We start from the raw sequence: 8127 nt of genomic DNA, 5'->3' as shown, positions 1-8127 counted from the left end.
GACGCAGCTCCTCCTTCATCGCTCTCATGGCAGAGCGAGTATCCTTGGCTTCGGAAGTGATCTTTTCAAGGTCCTTCTGAGCCGCCCTATCTTCTTGTTCAAGAAATTTACAGCGGTCGGTAGCATCCTTCAATTTTATGGCCATCTCAGCTATTTCCTTCTTGCTCTGGCAGTGAGCAGCCTGTTCGGCTTTTAGCTCTTCAGCCTCTTTAACGGCAGCCGCATCACTTTTCCTTGCTTGCTCCTTGACTCGGGCAAGTTCCGCCCGAAGGTTCTCTACGGCAGCAGCACCATCTACATAAAGTATATATATATAAGGCCTGAGCATCGAGATCCTATTACTGGGTGTCTTTTGAACATACCTTGAGCCTCGTCTAGCCGCTTATTTACAAGCGCGATGTCGGCATCTGCTACGTCAAGTTGTCGCTTTAGTTCGGTAGATTCATCAGTCCGGCTAGCCACCGAACGCCTCGCCACCTTCATGGAATAGGCGACATATTATACCTGGGGTTATGATCCTCTGTGCATCGTCACTCGTGACGACACACAGAGTCTCAGGGGCTACTATTCATACAGGGCACATTTAATATGCGGCTCTACCAAAAGGTACACCTTTTTACGTACCTCAAAGCCTGTTAGTAAACTCCTGGCAGCCTCGTACAATCCTCTATCTGCGGATGAAATCCTTCCAATCACCGTATCCATCAACATACGGTGTTCTTCTGAGATGGACGCCCTACCAAGCAGATCCTTCAGCCCCTCCGCCGGTGCGCAAGAGGGTGCCGGACTAGCTTGACGACCTTTTCCAGGGTCCGGACTTGAAAAAACCCTCCGGAACGATACCTCGGGGTCACCAGCCTCGTGAGACGGTGCAACAAGGGGAGGCGTTTCGCTCTCTATCATCTCTGGACGAAGATCCCCTGAAGATGAGCTCTGCTGAGAAGGGTTGAGATCCCAACTGCAAGATAATGTTTCGGTTATTTTCCTCAGGAATAAAACATGAGTGTGGTTCATTATGGAACCCCTCCCTTCACTTACGTCTCGGGGGAGAGCGGGTCCCCTTTAGGGGGCAATTCGGCCGGGGCGTTCTCCGGTGCCGAACCCTCTGACGAAGATTTCTTTCCCCGTTTTGAGGTTATCACCTCCGGGTCTTCAGAGGCAGTCCTTTTCTTTCCCTGGTCGGGGGAATTTTTGATTCTTCCCTTCCTAACGGCCTCCTTCGCGGAGGCGGTAGCTCCTTGGTTCCCTCCTTCGCCTTCTGCCAACAGCGCGACCTCCAGCATCCTGGTCAGCATGGGATTCGGCACGGTCTTGGGCAGGGGGGCTGGACACCTGATAAGCTTTGCCTTCGCCATCCACTCCTGTTCAAAGGACAACTCTGCTAAAGGGTAGATTTGATAAAAATATGGATGGTGTATCCAAATACGGGGCTACTTACTTTAGCATCCGGGCGATTGCAGCTCAGACCTGCATCCTCGGACAAATCCGGACACCTTGCTTGTGATCCGAAGAACAATTTGTACATCTCCACTGGTGTCATTCCCATGAAATGTTGTAGGACTCATGGTCCCTCCGGATTGAACTCCCACAGGCGGAGAGGTCGATGTTTGCAGGGCAGTGTGCGGCGAATCACCATGACTTGTGCCACTATGGTAAATTGATATCTCTTTCTAGAAGATCTCGAATACGGCCCTGCAGCAAGGGCACGTCTTTGGGCGGCCCCCAGATAAGTCCTTCATTAACCCATGACGCCAGCCATGGTGGGGGACCCGAGCGAAAAGTAGGTGGTGCCACACATGTGCTGCCCCTAGGGGCTGTGATGTAAAACCAGTCCCGTTGCCATAAGCCGAGCTCCTCTTGAAAAGAGCCTTCGGGCCATGGAGCGTCGTCCATCTTGCTTATTATTGCCCCTCTGCACTCAGCGTGCTGCCCCTCGATCATTTTCGGTTCCACTTTGAAAGTTTTTAGCCACAATCCGAAGTGAGGGGTGATATGGAGGAAGGCCTCGCACACGACAATGAATGATGAGATCTAGAGGATGGACTCCGGATCTAGGTCGTGGAACTCCAGCCCGTAGTAAAACATAAGCCCCCTCACAAAGGGATCGATTGGGAAGCCTAGCCCCCGAAGGAAGTGAGATGCGAACACCACGCTTTCATCGGGCTGGGGAGCAGGAACAACTTGCCCTTGAGCAGGCAGTCTATGCGAGATTTCGCCGGTTAGATACCTGGCATCTCTCAGCTTTCGTACATCTTCTTCCGTAATGGAGGAAGGCATCCACCGGCCTTGAAGGTCGGAGCCGGACATCGTCAAAAGTCCGAAGCGCCTAAAACTAGAGCTTTGGGTGTTGGAACTCAAAGCGAGGGGCGGATTTGATTGGTTTGAGAAGAAGGGAGCTGGGCCTTGGTTCCTTTATAAAGGAGGTGAATACCAAGAGCCCTCGCCGTAACCGTTTGAGACTCGCTTTCAATTAGGGAGTCATACCTAAGTCACGGTTGGCTTACCCACGCCCGTATTGATGAGAATCCTGGAATAAGGGGACACGGTCTCTACTTTGACAAAGACGTGCCAAGGAAACCGCCTCGCTAAACGCGCCGGGGTGGAACAGTAAGATGAATAAAAGCCTGGCCATGGCATGATGTCACGCCGCGGAATACGTCAGCAGATCCGATTGATGCAAATATTATTCTCTCTACGATGGAATGTGGAACTTATTTTGCAGAGCCGGACACTACCCTGGTGTTCAACATCTTCTACGGAATATTCGGAGGAGGAACCCGCCTTGCAATGCCGAAGACAACTTGCACGCCGGACTCATCGTCATTGAAGCCTGGTTCAGGGGCTACTAAGGGAATCCTGGATTAGGGGGTGTCCGGATGGCCGGACTAAGACCTTTGGCCGGACTCCAGGACTATGAAGATACAAGATTGAAGACTCTGTCCCGTGTCCGGATGGGACTTTCCTTGGCGTGGAAAGCAAGCTTGGCGATACGATATGAAGATCTCCTCCCATTGTAACCGACTCTGTGTGACCCTAGCCCTCTCCGGTGTCTATATAAACCAGAGAGTTTTAGTCCATAGGATGAACAACAATCATACCATAGGCTAGCTTCTAGGGTTTTGCCACTCCGGTCTCGTGGTAGATCTACTCTTGTACTACCCATATCATCAATATTAATCAACCAGGAGTAGGGTTTTACCTCCATCGAGAGGGCCCGAACTTGGGTAAAAACATCGTGTCCCTTGTCTCCTGTTACCATCCGCCTAGACGCACAGTTCGGGACCCCCTACCCGAGATCCGCCGGTTTTGACACCGACAGTCATCTTCTCATGGAAAAGAAAGTCGCCGCTGCTCGTGGCCCTTGACAAGGTTGAACTCCGAGTCATCCATGTCTGCACCGTCGTTCTTGTCTCATAGTTAAAAACAGAGGTAATGTACCACACCACCAGGCAAGTAGTCCGAATCAACTTTCAGATTTCATATGGTTAGATATAGTAGACTAAATTAATTAGTCAGGGTTTGTGTACACATCAGTAACAAAATCAATAATCAATAAGGCAAAGTTAGGCAAATCCACATACTAAAAAAACATTGTTAATGCAGTGTGAAATAAGAGAGGGATGGAACATAGAATACCTGTTCATCATATGGTAAGAGAAGATGTGCAGCAAAACAATTTGTGCCGTTTGAAGATGAGTGTAACCATGGACAATTAGGTCAACATGTCCTGATGCTAACAAAACCAGGGACACCTGATTTAGTACTAAAATTATGTTAATGTCAAATTCTTCAATTTTGTTCCTATAAAAAACGCCCACTGTAACTATGTTTTAGTTCTTCATCACTCCTTCCACTTTCCTGAAAAAGGAAAAGGAATAGGGCAATATTAACAAAGGGGGATATCTTACTGGAGTAATAACAATGAATATCTTTATACTTCAAAAATGTTGAAGTGGTATCCCAGGCCAAAATAATTAAAATTGCAATTGATCTAACACAAATTCATGTGTAGCTGAATCTGTAATGTTCATGTGAACGAATGTGAACAAATGACACAGCAGAAAACAACAGTGCAATATTTAAACCTGGTTATAAGCAGAATATGAACATCGTAACTGAAATTGAAGAAAAAACCTGAAACCGTTTGATGCAATTCAAAATCTTATCAATAGCATCTTGACACCAGTCTAAGATCCGTGGCAATTTGAGCATTGCAGCTCCTAGAAGTATGTCAATACAGAAAGGGGGAAGATTGAATCCACGGACGATGACAAACCTGAAAACATATGATTTGATCACTTCCAAGTTCGAACATTACCTAGTCTAGTTCATCAGATAGAAAAACATTACCTTGTCTAAGACCTGACTTCTGATAACATGTAAGTGCAGACCTTTGCTTCATATATACTTTCTGAAGCAGGATTTGGATCTAGCAGGTTATAGAACTTCAGTTCAATTAGAAAATCTTGATAATATCACAAGGAATAGGAAGAAACCATTAAAAAATATGTGAATGCATCCTAACTCGTGCCTCTCCAAATTAAATCATGTCACTCACGTGAAGAACTTCCAAATTGCAGCCAATACCACAATTTACGTCGTCTTCTACTAAAAACTCTGTGCAAGCTCTTGTCCTTCTCCAGTTGATTACATCATCTAAACCAGATTAAATTTTATTAGTTTACCCATGCTAAATTATGTATCAAAACCAAGGTAAGAACTTTTCAAAGGTAAAGAAGTATAGAACAACATGTAGCCTGATCTTCCCAAAATACGCACTAAGCAGAATATTAATGATAGGGGTGGAGATGGGAAGGTGTTATGACCGGCTATATTATAGCCCAGGCAGTTATGGGCCTGGCTCAGTTATCTTATCATTATTAGGGGCTTAACCCAGTTATTGGTGGCTATCAAAGGATGAGTCTATCAGAAGTCTACATTAGACACTCTTGTGCACCAAGCATCGATAATTTGTTCAAACATTACCTTGTTCTAGCCGTCATGCAGCAAGCATTTCATTTCCCTGTCTAATTTTGGGAATTTTAGGCCTACCACTCTTGTGCACCATACTGACAAAATAGAAGACAAAAAACGTCCTGGAAATTTTTCACCTTGAATGCTAATCATGTTTTACAAATGCAATTATGTTTTGGAGCAGAAATTATGCATGTTTGGGAATTGATTAGTGGTAAGTAAGCGAAGAGGTTAATTGTTATTACCGCGAGGACTTTCTTGTACTCGGAGATGATGAAGGGGATGTAGTCGTGGATCTTGAACTGCTGGGACCTAGCGGAGAAGGGCACAAGGAAGTACTTGTTGATGAAGTCGTTGCCGCCGAGCGTGATGAGCACCAGCGACTGGCTCACGCGCTCCCTCGCCACGTCCTCGCCGATGTACGCCGCCAGCCTCCGCTGGTAGTCCTTGAAGTTCTGCAGCTGCTGCGCGGTCCTGATGATGTTCACCTGCACACGCACACGTACAACATTATTGTCATCTCTGTTGCATTATTGTAGATACGTATACCTGATTCGAGCATGTGTGCATGCGTGCATGGAGCTTGCGAATTGCACGCCTGTGTCGTTGAGGATGCCGATGCCGGCGGACGCGAAGTTGGTGCCGACGAGCAAGTTCTCGCCGCGCATGTAGGGGCTCAGGTACGGTAGCGCGGGCTCTGCCCCGAGGTACTCACCTGATCAAACATGTGGCAATGTCAAGAACTACTCTCCCAACCGAAAGAGAAATGGTGCAGCGGGGAGGATAACGTACTGATGATGTCGGGGAAGGATCGCGGGGGGTGACCTTGTAGGTGGGCGTCAATGATGTAGAGGTTGCCGGTGTCATAGCCGTCCAAGGAGGTGCAAGTCCGTCGGAGGGACAGAGATGGCCAGCGGCGAGTGCTTGTACCCGTGGAGGCTAGGCATTGTATCAATGTAGCTGCAACTGTCGATGGTGTCGAAGCATAACATGCGGTTCACGCGATTGGCCAAAATGACCTTGCGCTCCGAGGTCGTGGGCAAGAAATGAAGACAACAAGGAGACCTTATGGAGTAGGAGACTCCGCTCATGTCCGACGATCCTTCTCTCCTGAGAGGGTAGTAAGGAAAAAAATTAGATCGATTGAATTTCCAAGGTTGGTTACTATGAAGTGAGGTTCCTAAAACCCGCAGACGTCGGTGAATCACGTGAGGTTCCTAAAACATTTGCATGACCAGGTTAGTATGAAGCTTCAGAAAATAAGTGCATCACGTGAAGTTCCCTAAGTGAGTACGTTTACCTCTATATATTTGACTAACAACATGACAGGTTGTGTGTGCTATTATGAACAAAATACAATGAACAAATTGATGGATCGATATGGTTGCTTCACTTTACTTCATAATAAGTGGATTTCTTTTCCTGAACAAATTGACTGCTGATTTCAGGCAGTAGGGTAGATGTTAAGCAAGCAGATATATAAACCCAAGAGCACAAGACAAGATCATGCACGTATCGTAACGGGGAAGATGTGAATTACTTAACAATGTATCCAAACGAAGCAGATCGAAGACACACGTACGTACGTATGTATACAAATCCAATGAGCAACACCAAAATCACATAAGTACACATCCAAATTAACCTTGATGGGGAAGGAAGGAAATTGAGATGGAGAAAGCACCTTACCTTGGCGGTGGCTGGAACGGTCACGACGGTGGTGGCTAGCTAGGTATTCGCAGGCGCTCGCTTTGGAAATGGACGGAGCCCAGGAGGCGTCTCGCCTTGACGTGCGTGGCGGGTTCCTCACGGCGCGGAGGTGGAGGAGACCAGAGCCGGCGGCGGCGCGGCACCGAGGTTGGTGCGATGGCGAGCTCGGGCGGTGAGGCAGCGGGGCAGAAGCTGCAGGAGACGGCAGCGGGGACCTCGAGGCCGAGCTCAGGCCATGGCTTCCCTGGCTCCAGAGGCCGTGGTGGTGCCGGATGCAGCGGCGGGGCGAGGAGGAGGCCCGTCGTTGGGGAGGCAGGAGCTCCTCGTCCCCTCGATCTAGATCAGGATCGAGGAGGGAGCAACAGGGGCGCGAGGGAGCGGGCGGCGTTCCGGGTGTAGGTTTAATTTCGTAGGTTAACCGTCGTAGATTTTTTTAGGATGATTTTCTGTCGATGAACCGTAGTGTTGCACAACTGGCATCGTGGGAGTATACCGATTTTTATTTCCTGGATCGAGGGCGGAGGGGGGAATCGAGGGGACGCGGGAGGTGGGATCAAGGACGAAAAAAAACCGTCTATGGTGGGACGAAAATTGACCGGCGGAGACTACCAACTGCTCCATTAGGAGTAGAGATAAGAGAGAATAGCCATAAGTAATGAGATATAATGTGTAATAACAACCCATATGCAATAAATATTGATATAAAAGCATGACGCAAAATGGACATATCAACTCCCCCAAGCTTAGACCTCGCTTGTCCTCAAGCGGAAGCCGATATCGAAAAATATGTCCACATGTTTAGAGATAGAGGTGTCGATAAAAATAAAATACGGACATGAGGGCATCATGATCATTCTTATAGCAACAACATATAAAGATTCCATTAAATAATTTCTTATGCTCAAGTAACAATCAATTCACAATATCAAATATGGTTCACAAACCTCATTAAGAACTAACAAACTATAATCTCAGTCATTGAAGCAATCGCAATTTATCATAACATCAGAAAGAGTCAATAATAGAGCTTTCTAGCAAGTCCACATACTCAACTATCATATAGTCTTCTACAATTGCTAACACTCACGCAATACTTGTGGTTATGGAGTTTCAGACGGACACTGAGAAAGATAGGGGCTTATTATGTTGCCTCCCAACGTATTCACCTTTAGGTGATGTCAACAATAATAGCCCATGCTAACGAACATCCAATTGGATATGTATATCACGATATTTTAAACACGAAGAGCTTGCCAAAGGATAAAATGAAAAAGGGAAAGGTGGAGATCACCTTGACTCAAGCACAAACATAAAAGCATAAAGTAAGAACATGAAGTAAAAGATAGGCCCTTCGCAGAGGGAAGCAGAGGTTGTCATGCACTTTTTAGGGTTGATGCATAAAATCTTAATGCAAAAGAACGTCACTTTATATTGCCCCTTGTG

General features: G+C 47.0%; 1 long non-coding RNA gene across 1 annotated transcript; it reads right to left on the bottom strand.

Moving 5' to 3' along the window:
- Positions 1-3383: 3383 nt before the first annotated feature.
- On the bottom strand, positions 3384-4248 carry LOC119326742. The gene is made up of 3 exons (XR_005158138.1): positions 4135-4248; positions 3637-3858; positions 3384-3405 (listed from the first exon to the last, which is right to left on the bottom strand). It is a non-coding gene; the product is annotated as an uncharacterized LOC119326742 (long non-coding RNA).
- Positions 4249-8127: the final 3879 nt, after the last annotated feature.

Source organism: Triticum dicoccoides, chromosome 6B, assembly GCF_002162155.2.
Source record: "Triticum dicoccoides isolate Atlit2015 ecotype Zavitan chromosome 6B, WEW_v2.0, whole genome shotgun sequence".
NCBI lineage: Eukaryota > Viridiplantae > Streptophyta > Magnoliopsida > Poales > Poaceae > Triticum > Triticum dicoccoides.
The sequence above is the reverse complement of the archived record's forward strand: the minus strand, read 5'-3'. Positions and strand labels throughout refer to the sequence as shown.